Source organism: Gossypium hirsutum, chromosome D11 (genome assembly GCF_007990345.1).
Source record: "Gossypium hirsutum isolate 1008001.06 chromosome D11, Gossypium_hirsutum_v2.1, whole genome shotgun sequence".
In the NCBI taxonomy this organism is placed as follows: Eukaryota; Viridiplantae; Streptophyta; class Magnoliopsida; order Malvales; family Malvaceae; genus Gossypium; species Gossypium hirsutum.
In genome coordinates this window covers 40,840,719-40,861,859 of record NC_053447.1, presented here as the reverse complement: position 1 = coordinate 40,861,859, position 21,141 = coordinate 40,840,719, and the positions used below count along the sequence as shown (strand labels likewise).

General features: G+C 37.0%; 1 non-coding gene and 1 pseudogene across 1 annotated transcript; both read right to left on the bottom strand.

Annotated features, from left to right (window-relative positions):
* Positions 1–4,554: 4,554 nt before the first annotated feature.
* Positions 4,555–4,654, bottom strand: LOC121223962 (uncharacterized; annotated as a pseudogene).
* Positions 4,655–20,735: 16,081 nt separating this feature from the next.
* Positions 20,736–20,840, bottom strand: LOC121223973 (small nucleolar RNA R71). Its single transcript, XR_005921437.1, has one exon. It is a non-coding gene; the product is annotated as a small nucleolar RNA R71 (small nucleolar RNA).
* Between the last annotated feature and the right edge of the window lie 301 nt (positions 20,841–21,141).

Below are 21,141 nucleotides of genomic sequence, written 5' to 3'. Positions count from 1 at the left end.
ATCTTGTCGATGTATCTGATAATAAAGTACCGCAAACTGTCACTCACATGCCTTATATTCGAACTCAGAATTGTGGACGCAACCAAAAATGTCACCGCAACTGGATGTACTTCCATCTGTACCTTTTCCACAAATATTCAAAAGGAATGAAAATGATAAATAGTATTAGCATATCAACATTCATTTACTAGATGCTCTAGTACAAATTCTGAGTTATGGGAAATTTATGAAAGACTTCTTGTCCAAGAAGAAAAAAAAATCACTGATGTTGAAACTATTGCACTCATAGAAGGCTATAGTGCTATTTTGACAAATAAGTAGTCCCCTAAATTGAAAGATCCTAGAAGCTTTACCATTCCATGTTCGATTGACAACCATTATTTAGGCAATGATTTATGTGATTTGGGAGCTAGCATCAACCTCATGCCATTATCTACTTTTAAAAAATTGGGAATTGGTTGCATGAAACCTACTGTAGTGACATTGCAACTAGCAAATCGATCTTTAGCTCAACCTTAAGGGCAAATCAAAGATGTTTTAGTTCATGTGGATAAATTTGTTTTTCTGGCTAATTTTTCATACTTGACTGCGAGGCAGACAAGGAGGTTCCCATAATCTTAGGATGACCATTTTTAGCCACCAGTCGAACTCTCATTGTTGTTTATAAAGGAGAACTAACCATCTGACTTAACGATGAGCAAGTTACCTTTAGTGTTTTTGAGTCTGTTCAACACAAGTATAAATGTTGGGGTGCATCAAATTGTCTAAGGTAAGCACTTTTGAATTGGAGGAAGTAGTATGATTACTTGTTTTAGGTCTAATTTAGTGTTTTAATCAGAAATTAGGTGCTGCTATTTTCAAGATTGCATTGGCTGTGAATCAAAACCAGGTGTGTGTAACCGTAACACTGTAATTGGAAAACGGTAAAAAGCCAAAAAGTGAGGATGTCGATACCACATAGGCACGTGGCCGACGACGATAAACAAACAAGAAACTAGGTAAAGACCCTTCGATATAAGAATCTGTATCTATATCTACTAAATTCAACGGTTTCGCATAAAAAGAAAGCAAATAAATAAACGAAAGAAAATAAACAAATAAAAGAAGGGGAAAGGGGGGAAAGGAGGGAGAAAGGGGAAAGGAGGGGCATCCTAATGAGATCCTAATCTCAAGACACAAAAGGGGATATGGCGAAATTGGTAGACGCTACGGACTTAATTGGATTGAGCCTTGGTGTGGAAACCTACTAAGTGATAACTTTCAAATTCAAAGAAACCCTGGAATGAAAAATGGGCAATCCTGAGCCAAATCCTATTATTTTATTATTTTACGAAAATAAACATGAACAAAGGTTCAGCAAGCGAGAATAATAAAAAAAGGAAAGGAGTGTGGTAGGCTATGTGATCGAACACGGGCGTGTGATCGATGAGGCTGGCCACATGCGATACACGGGCCAGACCGAATTGGGCCGTGTGGGCCAGACGGATGTGTGGGCCCACACTAGTGAAGCACACGGGCATGTGGGATTTTGGGGCCAGGCCATGTAATCTACACAACCAAGGCCCATTTGGGTCATGTGGGACACACGGGTTAACATCATGGGCTTGTAGGCCCATTTTCACTGTTTTATTGCTAAGGTTGCACGGGTCACCTGAATCGACTGTGGACCTACTGTAGGGTCAGTAAGCTTACCTAGACCCCTAATTGAGTGAAATGACTGTATGGCTGATATGATTAAGCATGATGATGTCCCACTGCTTTGATATTGTATACCCAGTTTACATGCTTGTTATTATGTATAGCATGCCATATTTGTATGTTGCATTACATTGGATTGGGGATTATAATGTTTGGAGGAAGTCTTCTGAAAGGCCTCGAGTCTAATGTACTAGCAGCTCAGCTACAAACTACTATCTAGTGCCGCATCTAGTACTTTTTAGAGTGTAGGGATGGGTTGGTTGATTATATCCCCACATGGAGTGTAGGGTTGGATAGAGTTGGAGTGTAGAGGCTGGCTAGGTAGGAATTGATACTGCATAACTGTTACTGTACTGAACATTGATACTGTAATGGGTTAAGCCCCTAACTGAAATTGAAACTATTATTGAAATGGGCTTGGCCCTAACTGAAATTGAAACTATTATTGAAATGGGCTTAGGCCCAGACTATGACTGCATTCTGACTGCTTGTTTATATGGGGATTACACACTGAGTTTTCGTAAACTCACCCTTCTATTTTATCTATACAGGTGATCCCCAGACTTAGGCGGATCGGAGCGACAGGGGACTCAGCGGTGGCCAGAGGACCCCTTTTTATAGTTTCGTATTTAGTTAGGTTTTAAAACATTTATTTGGGGTATTTTACTATAACAAAGGCCTCTATGGATTTTCGCTTAAAATTTGGATTTTATATTTAAAAGAAAAACTTACGCAACGTATAATGTCTTGAACACTAACGATTAACTAAAAATCACGATTTTAGAATTAATAAAAGATAAGCTCTAAACGAAAAATGAATTAAGCGAAGTTACGGTTTATCCAACACAACCTACGGTTTCCAAACACACTACCATGTGACATCACCAGATTCGGCCATAACGTCCAGGCCTAGTTTGGGGTGTTACATTTAGTAGCCCTCCTCAGTTATAAAAATCCCCTTAGGTTGGTCATTTTAGAAACACACCTCAAGCATTAACATCCGTCCTCTCTTCTTTCCACTTTCTCTCTTATTTTCCATTCCAAAATTCCCTTGCTCTCTTGCTGATTTCTCCTCTTGGGAAAGGGGCATTCATCAGATATTTGGAGCAGCAATTAAGTGTTCATAGTAGCCTTGGTCGATGAGGACAACAGAGAAGGAAAAACAGAGCAAATAGTCAAGCCATGGAAAAGCACCGGATTTGATTCTTGTTCCCTATCTTTTTAATTTTTGTCGTTGTTATGCTGAACATATCTATGAATATTTATGTTGTTGGAATGGTTAATTTAATTAATTTAGCTTGAATTTAATTCGTGTTAGGTTCGTGTTAGGTTGATTGCATTTCGTTTGTTAAAATTATTAAAATTGTTTTATGTTGTTATAGGCCTCGATAAGATGCTTGATTAAGTAAAATCATGACTAAGTTATTCTTGCATTACAATTGTTAGGTAACTAATGAATTAATTATTTAAACTGATTGAAATTGTAATTAATGGACACAGTACTTTATCAGTGCATGTTTAATCATCTAAGGTAGCTGAGGGTTTGATTAGCAACGGTATCTAACGATACATTTGCCTTGCATAACTTGCAAGATTATTGTGATTAAACTATTTCAAGGTAAGGATACTTTGTTACCTTACATAGTCTTTTATGTGCTTATTAAATCGAGTTAATTGTTTGAATTGACATAGGGATATGTACAAGAGATTATTTCGATTTAATAAGTATGTATGTGTAATAACATATTTGCCTATTAAGATTTGTTTAATCGATTGAATTGACATAGGGATATAATAAGAGATAAATGGATTATGGTAGGTGAGTATGGTCATAAGTTAGCAAATTACCGAGTTTCCGTGAACTTATTCGTAACAATATAAACATGAGTTTAACAATTATAAGTTAAGAAATGTAATTAATCTAACACAATTATGTCATCTTGATTAAAATTGTATTTTGAAATCGTGCATTTGAGACTTATTTATTTAGTTCACTTAGTTTAAAATCTTAGTTTTTAATCACCCTCTTCAAACAAAATATTTTTCTTCACCAAAGTGTTTTAAATAGCATTCATAAATAATTCTTTTCACAGTCCTTGTGAGTACGATAACTTGACAATTACTTGTCACTTTATTACTTGTTGCGATTGTGCACACTTGCACATTTCTGTCATTCCATGTTTTTTCACTGTTGCCGGGGACTGTGTTTTAAAAAAGTCATTATTTGTGAAGTTGTCAGTTTTGCATTTTGGTTTATTTTTCTGTTCAAATTTTAATTTAGTTAATTTTTCTGTGATTATTTTAGGTGCTTATGAGTATTGATCGAATCATTGATTTACTCCTTGTAGACCCTGAGATTGAACGAACTTTTTGACAGCGAAGAAGATAAGCAAGTCAGAGAATGACTGAAGAGATGAACTTCAAAAATCCGAATCAAGGAAACGGAGCAAACCTTGCTCAAAATCCTATCCGTATTGCTGATGATAGGGATAGAGCTTTAAGACAGTATGCCGTGCCAATATTTCATGATCTTAATCCAGGTATTAGGAGACCCGAAATTGAGTTACAACAGTTCGAGTTGAAGCCAGTCATGTTTCAGATGTTCAAACAGTGGGCCAATTCAGTGGAATGCCTACCGGAGATCCTCACATACACTTACGACTGTTTATGGAAGTGAGTGATTCTTTCAAGTTAGCCAGAGTACCCTAAGATGCATTATGATTGAAGCTGTTCCCATATTCACTAAGGGACAGAGCTCGAGCTTAGTTGAACTCATTACCACCAAACTCAATTTCAACATGGCAGGAGTTAGTAGAAAAGTTCATTATGAAGTATTTCCCGCCTAGAAAGAATGCTAAATTGAAGAATGAGATCATTGCTTTCCAACAAATGGATGATGGTATGAGGCATGGGAAAGGTACAAAGAATTATTACAAAAGTGCCCTCATCACGGAATCCCATAGTGCATAGGATGGTAGTGGACGCTTCTACTAATGATGCTCTCCTTTCTAAGTCTTATAATGAGTCTTATGAAATCATTGAGAGGATTGCCAGCAGCAATTATCGATGGCCAACAAATCGAGCAGTGTCCGGAAGATGAGTCGCTGGAATACATGAAGTAGACGCTCTTACTTCTTTCACATCTCATGTATCATCAATATCCTCAATGTTAAAAAATCTTACTACTAATGGGTGTAATATTTTTGCAGCACAGCCACTAAATCAATTTGAAAATGTAGCCTGGGTTTATTGTAGGGAAGGACATTTGTTCAAAGAATGTCCATCGAACAGAGAATCTGTGTATTACATGGGTAACCAGAACTAAAATCGAGGAAGGTAAGGGATGCAATCCAATTTCTATTACCCATCATGGCAAAACCACCTAAATTTTTCCTGGAGTAACTAAGGGGTAAGAACCAGTAACAATTGTGTCCAACCTAGATCAACCTTGCCACCTAGTTTTTCCCAACAAGCTCAGAAACCAACCTAAGCTGAACCATCCAATATCTTAGAGAATCTATTAAAGGAATACAGGGTGAAAAATGATGCCACTCTAAGGATTTTGGAGAATCAAATGGGACAGCTTGCAACTGAACTCAGAAACCAACCACAAGGTGCTTTACCTAGTGATACGGAGAATCAGAGGAATCCAAAGAAGGAGCATTGTAAAGCATTAAAATTGAAGAATGGAAAGACTTTAGAGCCCAATTTTGTTGAAGTTGAGAAGGTGCCAACTGATGCTCAAGACTCAGAGGAAGTTTAACAGAGTGTTGAAATTCCTGGTTCACCAGAAATTGAATCTGCAAAATCTGACAAGGTAACTTCTGAATGATCTAATTTTGATAAACTAATAACTTTGTTAGATGCAAAATTGCTACAGAAAATGAATCAACCAATTCCAGTAAAGAAACCTCCACCACTCTACCCTCAAAGACTTTGAAAGCAGAAGCAGGAAATTCAATTCAAGAAGTTCCTAGACGTACTCAAGCAACTTCATATCAACATCCTGTTGGTTGAAGCACTTGAACAAATGTCGAACTACGTCAAATTCATGAAGGATATCCTATCATCTAAAAAATGAAGGCTTGGAGAATTTGTGACGGTAACCCTAATGAAGGAATGCAGTGCATATCTTCAAGACAAACTACCCCCAAAATTGAAGGATCCTGGATGATTTACCATACCTTGCAATATTGGAGCAACATATTGTGGTAAAGCACTATGTGACTTGGGTGTGAGTATCAGCTTGATGCCCATGTTAACATTTAAGAAGTTGGGGATAGGTGAAGTTAGACCTACTACGGTTACACTTCACTTAGTAGATCATTCTTTAGCACATCCAGAAGGAAAAATTGAGAACGTATTGGTACGTGTAGACAAATTTATCTTTCTTACTGACTTTGTGATTCTAGACTTTGAAGCAAACAAAGAAATGCCAATCATCCTAGGAAGACCAATCTTAGCAACCAGAAGGACCCTTATTGATGTGCAAAAGGGCGAGCTTACTGTGCGTGTTCAGGATGATCAGGTAACATTTAACGTTTTTAGGTCCATGCGATTTACTGACACAATTGATGACTATTCTGTAGTGTCCAATTTAGAGGATTTAATCATGGAGAAGGAACTCAATTATGTTGAGGAACCATTGGAACAAATTTTGACATCAGATCCTCCAAATGATGAAGAGGAGGATGAATACTTAGCTTTGTTAGAAGCTAATTGAAGGGGATTTAATCCTCAATCCCACTTTGAGTCTTTGGAGTTAGAGAAAAGGGATTATGCCTAGCCAAAAGCATCAATCGAGGAGCCACCTAAATTAGAACTGAAGGTACTTCCCTCACATTTGAAATATGTTTATTTAGGTAACTCTTCTACTCTACTTGTGATTGTTTCAGTAGAACTAACTACTGAGCAAGAAGAGAAACTCATCTCGGTGTTGAAAAAATTCAAGAAGGCTATCGGATGGACCATAGCCGATATTCATGGAATTAGTCCATCTGTATGCATACACAACATTATCTTAGATGATGGTGAAAAAGGGACGATTGATGGACAACGTAGACTAAACCCCATCATGAAGGATGTAGTCAAGAAAGAAATCATCAAGTGGTTAGATGCGGGTATAATTTACCCCATCTCAGATAGTTCATGGGTAAGTCCGGTCCAGTGCGTGCCAAAGAAAGGAGGTATCACGGTCATTGAAAATGAGAATAACAAGTTGATATCGACTAGAACAGTTACGGGATGGAGAATTTGCATCAATTGCCGGAAGCTGAATAAGGCAACTAGGAAAGATCACTTTCCTTTACCGTTTTTGGACTAGATGCTAGATAGACTCATAGGGCAAGACTATTACTATTTTCTCGATGGATACTCGGGGTATAATTAGATTACAGTAGCACCGGAAGATTAGCACGAGACAACATTCACCTGCCCGTACGGTACATTTGCATTTAGGCGCATGCCATTTGGTTTATGCAATGCACCAGCTACATTTCAAAGATGTATGATGTCTATTTTTACTGACATGGTTGAGAAATATTTGGAAGTTTTTATGGATGATTTTTCAGTATTCGGAGATATATATAATGATTTCCTAGCCAATCTAGCCAAGGTATTAAGGCGATACGAAGAAACAAACCTTGTACTTAATTGGGAAAAGTGTCATTTCATGGTACGAGAAGGTATTATTCTAGGACATCAGATAATAAGACATGGAATCGAGGTAGATAAAGCAAAGGTAGATGTTATTGAGAAACTCCCACCTCCAATATCTGTAAAGGGTGTTAAGAGCTTTTTTGGGCCACGCCGGTTTCTATCAAAGATTCATCAAGGACTTCTCCAAAGTTACTAAACCCTTAAGCAAATTATTGGAGAAGGACACGGCGTTTAAATTTGTTGAGGACTGCTTAAGAGCTTTCAACGATTTGAAGAGTCGATTAGTCTCGGCACCCATAATAGTAACACCAGACTGGGATTTGCCATTGGAATTGATGTGTGACGCAAGTGACTCCACAACCGGAGCTATCATGGGTCAGCGAAGGAACAAAGTTTTTCATCCCATCTACTATGCGAGCCAGACTCTGATAGGAGCTCAACTGAATTACACGATAACATAAAAAGAGTTACTTGCTATTGTGTTTACTTTTGACAAGTTCCGATCTTATCTTGTAGGTACCAAAGTGACTGTTTATACAGACCACTCATCAATTAAGTATTTATTTGCCAAGAAAGACGCTAAGCCAAGACTGATTCGATGGGTACTTCTACTTCAAGAGTTCGATCTAGAAATTCAAGAACGAAAGGGACTGGAAAACAAAGTAGCATACCAATTGTCCAGATTGGAGCTACAAGAAGGGAACTCTCCTCTTATACCAATTTGAGAGATGTTTCCAGATGAACACAAATTGAAGGTAAATCATGTCCATAATACCCCTTGGCTTGCTGATATTGCTAACTTTTTAGCTTGTGGTTTGATGCCGATTGATAAGACGTATCATTAATGTGAAGAACTGTGTGAAGTACTATTTCTAGGAAGAACCATGTTTGTTTAAAAAATGTGCAGATCAAGTGATCAAGAGATGCGTGGCAGAAGATGAAGTATATAAGATTTTATACCATTATCACTCAGCTCAGAGTGGGTGACACTTTAGAGGTACACGTACTGCAGCCAAGGTATTGCAAGCCGGATTCTTTTGGCCAACACTATTCAAAGATGCCTATGCTTACGTAAAGAGTTGTGATCGATGTCAAAGGGTCAAAAATGTCATCAACAGAAATGAGATGCCTTGAACAAATATCATTAAGGTAGAATTATTTGACGTTTGGGGTATTGACTTTCTCAGTCCTTTCCCTTCGTCTTTTGGTCACAAGTACATATTAGTAGCAGTAGACTATGTGTGTAAGTGGGTTGAAGTAGAGACATATCTAACAAAGGATGCTAAGGTTGTAATAAAGTTTTTGCAGAAACATGTGTTCACAAGGTTTAGAACCCCAAGAGCCATCATCAGTGATGAAGGGTCCCATTTTGTGAACAAGGGGTTGAAATGGTTATTAGATAAACATAGAGTGAAACACAAGGTTGCTGTAGCTTACCATTTGCAGACGAATGGGCAAGCTGAACTGGTAAACAAGGAGATCAAATGCATACTTGAGAAGGTAGTTTGCCCGAATCGACGAGGTTGGTCAAAAAGATTGGATGATGCTTTATGGGCTTACAAGACAGCATACAAGACACCTTTAGGGATGTCACCCTATAGGTTAGTGTTTGGGAAAGCCTGCCATCTACCCTTGGTGTTAGAACACAAAGCTTACTGGGCTCTCTAACGACTCAAATTGGATCTTAAAAGTGCCAAAGAGAAACAGATGCTTCAACTTAACAAGCTAGAAGAATTCTGAATGCCTTCATACTAGAATGCCAAATTACTTAAGGAGAGACTTAAGAAATGGCATGACAAGCACATACAAGTTCAAGAATTTGAAGCAGGTCAACAAGTCTTGTTATTCAATTCTAGATTAAGGTTCTTTCTAGGTAAGTTAAAATCACGTTGGTCCTGTCCATTTATGATTCATTGAGTCTATCCATACGGAGTTGTTGAACTTCAAGGTAAGGGAGGTAATTTTCAAGTTAATGTTCAACGCTTGAAACATTACTGGGAGATAAAATTGAACGGAATCAAATCTCGTTCATTTTATCAGATATTTGATTTTTCTTGTTCTTCTGTCTGATTAAATGATTTAGGGTATATTTTCGGGATTAGTATATTTAAATAAATTCTGTCTAGGAGATTGGAACTTAAGTGAGACCGCTTGTGACCCCTCCAATCTTTCCTGGGAATTGATTTTAACATAATTTCCCAAGAAATTATTCCCTAAATGACAAAATAAATTTTAGTTTTTCACATAAAAGGGTCAATTTTGATCCAAGTTTTATGTTGCAACTCAATTTTGAATTTTCATTAAGTCTAGGAACTCAATTGAATTATTTTTAAATTTAGTTGCTCTTTTTGTAAATATTAAAGATTAGATGCCATTTTTTGTAAATATTTTCAAAAAGCATATTGAATAAATGTTTTTAGTTCAATAAAAATAAGAAAAAAGAAAAGATGATAATTATTAATATATAATTATATCCATTATAATATATATTAATTATTATCAGCTTTATTTAGAGTTAGGATTAGTTTTAATTTAATCATATTTTATTCGATAAGTTTTTATCTTAATAAATTAATAGCAAATAATAATTTAATATGCTCTATATTAATTATTAATTGTTATTTACTTTGAGTAGAATTAGAACTTAGAATTTTTAAGAATTCTACTCTAGCTCCTACTCCTTTCACTATAAATTCCACCCATCTATTCTGTTTTTTTCATTCATACACCATTCCCTCCAAAAACACCAAAACCCTTAAGTGCCAAAACCTCCTAACAATTCCCTAGCCACAGCATCACCTAAGAGATCGGTCAGCAGCACCCCGCGCGTGCCCACACTAGGCCTCCTCAACAATCCGCACGTTACTCACATCCACCCCTTACTGTGCGTTGCTGCCTTGCAAACCCAAGCGGCACACCACCCTTTCACCCATCCTTAGCCAAAAACCCCTCAACCTATTTTAATTTGCCATCTTTTGATTCAAAATTATTTTTCTTAAGAGCTCTTAATTTTTACAAAAAAAGGTGGTAAGACCAATTTTTCTCCTAAATTTTAATTTTATTATCTTATTTTTCAATTTATTGAATTATTAATATTTTATATTAATTAATTTTTTGAGAAAATAATTGTTATCATCTTATGATCAAGTTAATCATGCCTCGCAAGAGAACTTGTGCATCTGCCCAAATTGACGAATCACAAGTATGTCATCTACATACAGTACCAAGAATGTTATAGTGCTCCCACTAACTTTCTTGTAAACACATGGCTCATCTTCATTTTTGATAAAACCAAACTCTTTGATTGCATCGTTAAAACGAAGATTCCAACTTCGAGAAGCTTGTTTTAATCCATAAATTGATCTTTGTAGCTTACATACCTTTCTAGCATCCTTTGGATTGACAAAACCTTCAGGTTGTGTCATGTACACATCCTCTTCAAGTTTCCTGTTAAGGAAAGCTATTTTGACGTCCATCTGCCAGATTTCATAGTCATGAAATATAGCTATAGCGAGTAAGATCTTGATGGATTTAAACATAGCTACATGATAAAAGGTTTCATCATAGTCAACACCATGAACTTGGCGAAAACCTTTAGCGACTAATCGCCCCTTGTATGTTTGTACATTACGATCCATGTCGGTTTTCTTTTTGAAAACCCACTTGCACCCTATGGGCTTAACCCCTTCGGGTGGGTCAACCAAAGCCCATACTTGGTTTTCATACATGGAATCCATCTCAGATCTCATGGCCTCAAGCCATTTTTTAGACTCTGGGCTCGTCACCGCTTCTTGATAAGTCCTAGGCTCATCTTGATCTATAAGTAGAACGTCACCATGCGTTGTAATGAGAAATCTATATCTCTCAGGTGCTTGGCATTCTCTTAAAGATCTACGCGGTGGTTGTGTTTCTACAGCATTTACTTGTTCCTTAATTCCTTGTGGAACTAGCTGTTGTTCTATCTCTGGTTCAATGGTAATTTGTGAGTCTCGAAGTTCTTCAAGTTCAATCTTTTTTCCACGTCCTTTTCTAGAAACAAATTCTCTCTCTAGGAAGACACCAGTCTGAGCAACAAGTATTTTCTTCTCAGTGGGATTAAAGAAATAATATCCTTTGGTTTCTTTTGGATACCTCACAAAAGCACACTTTTCAGATTTGGGTTCAAGCTTAGTAGACATCTGACGTTTAACATAGCTTCGCAACCCCAAATTTTAATAAAAGACATACTGAGACATTTCCAAGTCCACATCTCATATGGCGTCTTTTGAACCGATTTAGATGGAACATGATTTAGTGTGAAAGCAACTGTCTCAAATGCATGTCCCCAAAAGGAAGTCGGCAGATCAACATGACTCATCATGGATCGAACCATGTCTAACAAAGTTTGATTTCTTCTCTTAGAAACTCCATTCCATTGAGGAGTACCAGGAAGAGTAAGTTGTGAGACAATCCCACATTGCTTCAAAAGATCATCAAACTCTAAGCTTAAATACTCCCCACCTCGATCAGATCAAAGTGTCTTGATAGTTTTGCCTAGTTGATTTTGTACTTCATTTTTGAATTCCTTGAACTTTTCAAGGGATTCAGACTTATGGAACATGAGATAGACATACCCATTTCTACTGAAACCATCAGTGAAAGTAATGAAATAGTGAAATCCTCCTCTAGCCTGTGTATTTATTGGCCCACATACATCAAAATGTATTAGGCCCAATAAATCACTAGCTCGTTCACTTTTACCAGTAAAAGGAGATTTAGTCTTTTTTCCCAATAAGCAAGATTCACATACTTCAAATTGTTGAAAAATAAATGAATCCAAGAGACCATCTTTATGGAGCTTGGATATGCGTTCCTCACTTATGTGGCCCAAACGACAATGCCATAGATAAGTTTGATTTGAGTCATTTATTTTTGATCTTTTAGTATCTATGTTGTAAATGATATTCATTTGATCTAAAATATAGAGGCCATTAATCAATTGTGTCGAACCATAGAAAACATTATTGAGATAAAATGAACAACAATTATTCTTAATAATTATCTCAAAACCAATTTTGTCTAAACAAGAAATTGAAATAATGTTTTTAGTCAAATTGGGCACATAATAGCAATCCTCTAAACATAAACCAAGTCCACTAGGCAAAGATAAATTATATGTTCCCACAGCTAATGCAGCAACTTTTGCACCATTTCCAACTCGTAGGTCCACATCTCCTCTAGCTAAAGTCCTACTCCTTTGCAGTCCCTGTATAGAAGTACAAATGTGAGAACCACAACTAGTATCTAATACCCATGAAGTAGTAGTTGATAAATTAATATCAATAACATAAATACCTGAAGCAGATGTTTCGCTTATTTTGGCCTTCTTGACTTCCTCAAGATAGATAGGGCAGTTTCGCTTCCAATGTCAAGTCACACCACAATGAAAACAGTTTCCTTCCTTAGCACCCCACCTTTAGGTTTAAATACAGCCTTTACTTTTCCAAGCTTTGGCCTACCTTTGCCATTGGGCTTTGTCTGAACTTTGGCCTTTCCCTTGCCCTTGTTATTACGGACCATCAGTATAGGCTTGGGTCCAACCTTTTTCATGTTGCCTTCAGCAGTTCGTAACATACTGAGCAACTGTGGTAGAGTCTTATCAATTTCATTCATATTGAAATTGAGGAAAAACTGGTTGTAGCTATCTGGCAACAATTGTAGATTAACACCAGTGGCCAACTCTTGGCTCAATGGAAACCCAAGCTTAGATAGGCTTTCAATATAGCTAATCATCTTAAGGACATAAGGTCCTACTGGGCTTCCTTCAGCCATCTTACATTGGAATAGGGCTTAGAGAAATCGAACCTCTCTTGCCGTGCTTGCCCCTGATAAAGTTCTTTTAGGTGCTCAATCATTTCATAATAAACCATATCTTCATGTTGTTTCTGAAGCTCAGGACTCATAGTGGCAAGAATAAGACATCCAACGTCTACCATGTCATCGAGGTGCTTCTTGTAAGCATCTCTATCAACCTCGAGGCATTAGTGGGTGGTTCGTTAGGAATCGGTTGTTCAATGACATATAATTTTCGTTCTTGATTAAGGACAATCCTAAAGTTATGGAACCAGTCAAGAAAATTTAAACCATTCAATTTGTCCTTCTCAAGGACTGATCGCAATGAGAGTGTATTACTGTTTGCAGCCATAACATATCTACAACAATAAAATATGCGTGTGAAAATTTATCAAATTTATATCAATCATTAAAAGGATTTTATTAAATGATGTTCGCACTATTTTATTAAAAAATTAATACCCTCATATATTAGTTTCGAAAAGACTTTCTCGAAAATATTTCAAGTGGGTTAAGGATCCATATTTCACCACCTCTTAAGTCAGTTTTGGCTTTACTCTCAAGATTATGGTTATCTAGGTAAGCAACACTTGCTAATTACATCATATGTAACTCCTAAATTTTGGTGAACAACTCTTGTTCTAATCATCTTATGATTTATCCAAATTACTTGCCTCTAGGTTTCTAATCCTATTAGAATAACCTAGTTAAGTCATTAACCAATTTTAACCAGCGAATATCACTTGTTTATTCTTCGCGTTTAACCAAGATAAATACTAGTACTTCGCTTGAGCAGAACCTACATAGTATTGATCGAGGCCTTAATGAGGGCAAAATTGGAAGGCTATGTTGTCTTAATATTTTAATAGAGGGATTTTATTAAGATCGTTCCATCTCACCAATTATGGTTTATTTTAGTCCATTTAGCCATTTAATTGATCTCATCAATTAATGTGGTTTATTATTATCAAATTTTAACATATTTAAAATTTGGCATGCTTTACACATCCATAGCATCTCATACATGAATAAACCTATAAATATATGCAATAGTTATAGCCCATAAACTAAGGTGGTGCAACCCAAGCCAATGGGAGAACCAAAAGGAAACCTAAAGGTGTAAGCCGTTTCTCAAGCTATCGGTCCACACTGGTTGGCCCATCTTCCTTCTCGACTATCCCACAACAACTCTTGCACATTACAATATGCAGAAACTCATTTTACATACGAGGGAGTAAGATGAGAAGAGAAATACAAGAGAATAGTAGTAAGGCACGACACGCAGGCCGTATTTATAAAATTACAACCTTTTATCAAATGGGCCATCAGGCTATAACTATGCATTTCAAACACCGTTCATGTCAAAAATAGCATACATAATTAAACACTTTGTTGAGGTGAATTATAACATATCCTTTCAACTTTTATGGACCACCAAGTTTATTTATTATAAAACATACTTTAAGAAGATGAAACCGCATACCCCATTCAAATGAAACCTCACAATTTGATAACTTTTATCAACAGAATCGTGTTTTCGGGATTTTAATCCTTGAGGTTTCATGCCGGAACAACCCTTGTTCCAGTAACCAGTTAACTCTTACTGGAAACTGTCAACACCACCATCGTACCATTATAGATCTATTAACACTTAACAGTAATAACATAAAATCGAATAGGCCATAACACCATGATTAACATTTAATCCATTGTCAAAAGGAACGGTTATCAGGTTACTCTTAAACAATTTAAACAGTAGAAAAGTTAATAAAATTAAAGCATGCATCTCATACAATTGCATCACCCAAGTATTGAAACCCGAGTCCATATCACACAAGTGGCTCTGATACCACTGTTGGAACACCGACACCCCTACGGCGCAGCGGAAAAATAAAACACCCGGCGATCCTAACCATGGACCCATGTCTGAGGAATGAATTGGGGTGAAAAAGGATTTCGAAATTATCGAATGGTGATTCTGAGTACACAGCGACACCTCGACAATGAGTAATTTGATCACATATCAAACCAAGCCGTAATCTTTGATGACTCCGACCTCTACGTAATCCATCAAGTTGACTATGAACAGAAGGAATCCCCAAATAGTTTTGGAGAAGACTCTGCTTTGATGGCTGCTAGACTCACCAAGCAAAGAAAAACGAGATTTTATATCTTATTATTTTTTAGGGTTTCTCAAAATTAAATAAATATAATAATGTTTAAAAAACCCAAAATTATAATTACATTAATTATAATAAAGATTTCGGTAAACTATATTTATTTATATACGAACCAAAATCATATTCTCATTATGTGTACAACAACAATATTTGATTATCCAATTAAATTAATTCTATAATTAATTTAATTCATGTGACAACCAAACACAATACCAATTATGTTTTATTCCGTTCATTTCAACTATAAGGTGTGACCCTGTAGGTTCTTGTAACGTTAGCAGTAATGTTAGAATGATTCCAATGTTACAAACAATGAGTGGCACCTAGCAATGCATCATTGCTACCTAAGTCACAATAAATCATGATTCGGCATAACCTTTTTATGATTAATCTTTTCATGCACTAATCCTTAAGTCCTTTATCTCCGGATTGAACACAAGTCATGGAATAGTCACACTTGTATAGTCCATTCCATGTTCCTTGAAATCTTAAGTAGACCATGATATACAAATAAGTATGACATCTCATATCAGCTTATTTGAGCATGGCCATGCATTTCTAGTCTCACTTAATTAAGTGGCCTAAGATATTACTCCCATTATGTAGGAGGGACTTATCTTATATCGATCAACCATATCCCTCCACATAGATTGTGGTATATCCAACATCAGCCTTTATAGAACAACCAGTTATGGTGTACGTTTGACTGTATCAAAATATACTACTCACGATGTTGGGATTATGATGATCTCAAGTCTGAGGATCATATACATATTAATCACTATGAGTAATGTCGTGACAATTACATAATAATCCAAGAAACATACTCATAACAGGTCAGTCCAATATGTTGTTCTTTAACACACATATTCATGAATCGATTCTGACACTCCATATCAATGACAACTCTTTATCATCAATCAACTACATATTAGTCTTATTACATTATCATTGTCCTATCCGACAATAATACTTGACTAAGGATCTTTTAAGAATAATCATATTATTCTCAAGGCATTATTATAAAACAATTTATTTATACACACAGAAAATAAACTGAAATAATAATGGTAACACCTTATATTAATAAACATGATAAATCAAGTATGTTACTACAACCATCTCACGATTGATCTTTGGGCATACTCTAACAGTCTAACTATCTTAGTGATGTAAAGCTCTACGAGCCTTTTCAAAGTGTAACTTGCATGAACAACTAGGAAATGTGAACTCTTTGTGAGGCGATCTATAATCACTCAAATAGCATCCTTCTTGGTCGTAGTCAGTGGAAAACCTGACACAAAATCCGTAGTGATTATTTCCTAATTCCACTCTGGATGATTGAGTGGTTGAAGCAATCGGGAAGGATACTGATGCTTTGATTTGACTTTATGAAAATTTAGGTACTTCACTACAAATTATGTAACAACTTACTTCAAACTAGGCAACCAATAGAGTTTTCAGAGGTCATGATACATCTTATTACTTCTTGGGTGCATTGCATACAAACTATTGTGAGGTTCACTAAGGATACCATGTTGTAGTTTTTATCATCTGGTATAGAAAGCCTTCCACGAAAAAAGAGTACTCCTTCATCGTTAGTGCAAAATCCTCTTGGCAACTCTTCATTTGAGGTTTGATTCTCTTTGATTTGCTATAACAAAGTTGGTATCGGTTCCAGTTTCGCTAGCAATCTCCATTCACTTGTCACACTTAGCTGTGCGAATAGTGCTTGCAAATCACATACTAACTTCCTATTTAATGCATCAACTACCACATTTGCCTTCCCAAAGTGATACTCTATTATACATTCATAGTCCTAAAACAACTCAATCTCCTTCTATGTCATAAGTTCATCTCCTTCTGCATGAGCAAGTACTTGAGACTCTTGTGGTCTGTATAAATGATACATTTTTCACCATACAAGTAGTGTCACTAAATATTGAGTGTGAACACCAGTGCTACTAACACCAAATCATGCTTTGGGTAGTTACGTTCATGGATATTTAGTTGCCTAAAAGAATAAGCTACCACCTTCCCTTCCTACATTAGCATGTATACTCGCCTTGTGTGTGACGCGTCACTATAAACCACAAATTCCTTCTATGGTTCTAGTTGAATCAAGATAGGTGCTTTGGTGAAGATCGCCTTAAGTTTTTCGAAGCTCTATTGTCTTTCTTCTGTCCATTCGAACTTTTCTTTCTTTTGAACCAACTTTGTTAAGGGTGCTACTATTTTGGCAAACCCTTCAACAAACTTGCGATAATACCCTACAAGCCTTAAAAAGCTTTATACTTCAGTAACACTTGGTGATCTCCACCCCATAATGCCTTCGATTATCTTTGGGTCCAACTGAACCCCTTTAGTTGGAACTAGTGCCCCAAAATGTGACTTCCTTAAGCCAAAACTCTCACTTCCTAAACTTCATAAACAGTTGCTTCTCTAGCAGCATTTGCAACATAGCTCGTAAATGAACATTGTGGTATTCTTCAGTTTGCAAATACACCAAAATTTAATCTATGAATACCACCATACAACGATTCAGGTATTCCTAGAACACTCAATTCATTAGGTCCATGAATGCAACAGATGCATTTATTAACCCAAAGGGCATCACCAGAAACTCATAGTGCCCATACCTCATTCTAAATGATGTCTTCAAAACATCAGACTACTTCACATTGAGTTGGTAGTAACCAAATCTCAAATCGATCTTCAAAAACACTGTGGCACCCTGCAACTGGTCAAACAAATCATCAAATCTTGGCAGAGGGTACTTGTTTTTTATAGTCAATTTATTCAACTGTCTATAATTTATGCACATCCTTAGACTACCATCCTTTTTATTCACAAATAGCACTGACGAACTCCAAGACTATATGCTTGGTCGAATAAAGCCTCTATCAAGCAACCCTTGAACTTGCATCTTAAGCTACTTAAGCTCTTTTAGTGCCATGCAATACTATGTAATAGACACTGGCGAACTACCAGGGTACAACTCGATGGCGAACTCCACTTCGCAGTCTAGAGGCTAACCCATGTAACTCATCAAGAAGCACATGAGGAAATTCTTTCACAATTCGTATCTCGCGAACCCATTTCTCCATGTCCTGTGAACCCATCACAAAAGCGAGATAGGCTTCGCAGCCTTTTCCCAACATATTTTCTGCCTCAACATCAAGACCATGTTAAACATAAATTGAGCTTTCTCACCATCCACAACAATCTCCCTGTCTTTATTGCTTAGCAAGGTGACTCGTTTCAGCTTGAAGTCAATGTTGGCTTTATCTTGAGTCAGCCAATCCATTCCAAATATTACATTGAACCCAAAGAATGGCAACTCCGTCAAGTTTGCATAGAAGACTTGTCCTTGAATCATCAAAGGACACCTACGTTACAGTCTGTTAACCAACATACTGTTCCTAAATAAACTAGTGACCGTCAGACCCTATTAATGGTTTCTACAAGATTCCCAACTCAGAAGCTAGCTCGCTTAAAACAAACGAGTGAATGGAACCAAAATCAATCAAGGAAAACAATGAAATAGTTTGTAGAGTGAATGTACCTATAATGACATTGGTAGCACCTTGCTCATGTGGTTCCCTCACAGTATAGACTTGTGTGAGAACTCCTACCTCATCTTGGGTCGCAATAGTGTGAGCCAAAGTTCGCTGCCCAACTTGTCTTGTTTCACCACCTTTACCTCTTGCTCGTCCACACGTATCAGCTCACACTTGAGTAGGGGTTGCAGTCTAAGCTTGTGATCTCTCCTGTCATTCTGGATAATACTTTATTAAGCGATCCTTGGATCCACACTTCAAACAGCCCCCAATCAGTTTTTAACATTCACCGGGATGCCTTCGCTCATAATGCTCACAAAGTGGCTAGCTCGCAGACTTGTATGGACCCTCCTTTCCATCATGGGTGTTGTTTTGTTATTGTAAATGGTCCGATTCAAAACTTCACATAACATTCCTGCAAAAATTTTCCAAGTCACAGTCCCTTTTGGATGCTCGTTTAGACACTTACCTTCTTGCTTCAACCTTAGTTCGCAGAGCCTTTACCTCATCGATGGCTTTGGCTTTGTCAACCAGTTGGTTAAAGTTTAAGGTATTGTGGGTCACTAGGAAAGTTGGATATCGTGATGCAACCCAAAGGGAAACCTATGACAATGATCATTCTCCTGTATGACCATTTTGGTAGTGTACTAGCTTAGTCGTACAATTTTACCTTGTATTCAGCCACAGACAACACTCTTTGTACCAGATTGATAAATTTACATTTGTAAGCTTCCATATATTGCTCTCCCAAGAAATTTTTCCTAAAATTTCCTAAAAAGAACTCCTATTTTAGTCAGTTTACAGCAGTTTCTTGCTTCGTAGTGTTCCACCAATGATGGGATTCTTCGATGAGTAAATACATAGTGCATCCCAACTTCTCTTCATCAGAACAAGCTATTTGCTCAACACCTTCAAGCTAATATTTTGCCCTTGTAGAACCAGACCCTCTAACACCACTAAACTGTTTACCACTTAGAGTTCACAAATGATCCTGTGACAACCCATGGTTTGTGAGTGTAGTGTTGGCACCAACAGCTCACTCAGAAGCCCCAATCATAGATTGCACTAATGGCTCTATGCCATGCAACACAGCCGTGTGTCCCCTATAGTTTTTAAAGGTTACAAGTTAGGCAGTTACACAGCCTAGCACACGACCTTGCATACGAGTGTGAGGCCGTTTCAAGTGTTACATGGCCTGACACACGGGCATGTCACTTGGTCGTGTGACCCAACTCAGAGAGTTACACGGTATAGACACGGGCTGGGACATGACCGTGTGTCCTTATTTCGATTGTTACATGGCCTGAGACACGAGCGTGTGTCTCAATCATGTGAGTCACACGACCATGTGACCCCTGCAGCTTAATTTCTCTAGCTTTTTCTTAAATGTTCCAAATGTTTCCGATTTAGTCCTAAATTGTTTCTAAAGTATTTCTAAGGCCTCGAGGGCTCGATTAAGGGATAATATGCATGTATACGAATGGATTATGATATGTTTATATTAAAATTTTCAAATGTATTTTTTAAAGTTACATTTTTACAATAATGCTTCGTAAACGCTATTCAGGTGACAGATACGGGTTAGGGGTGTTACACATACCTTCACCTTCGACTATTCATGGAGTGAGTGATTCCTTCAAGATTACTGAAGTGACTAAAGACGCAATGAGAATGAATTTGTTTCCATACTTATTGCGAGGTTGAGCACGAGCATGGCTTAATTCGTTGCCACCTAATTCAATCTATATATGGCAAGAATTAGCTGAACGTTTCTTGATAAGGCATTTCACACCTAAAAAAAATGCTAAGTTGTAGAAAAAGATCACTACTTTCCATCAATTGGATGATGAATCCTTATACGAGGTATGGAAAGATTCAAAGAGGTACTTTGTAGATGCCCTCACCGTGGGATTCAACATTGCATCCAATTGGAGACATTTTATAAAAGTCTCAACGCACACACAAGGTTGGTGGTAGATGCCTCTGCGAATGGTGTTCTCTTATCAAAGTGTTATAATGAGGCTTACAAGATCATCGAGAGAATAGTTAATAACAATTACCAGTGGTCAAGAAATTGATCTGCTTTAGAAAGACAAGTAGCTAGAATGCATGAAATAGACACACTCACTCTTAGGTTAGGTATCTTTTATCTCTTTAATGTTGAAACAATTTACTACTAACGATTTTAATCATGTTGCAGCTCAACCACCTTT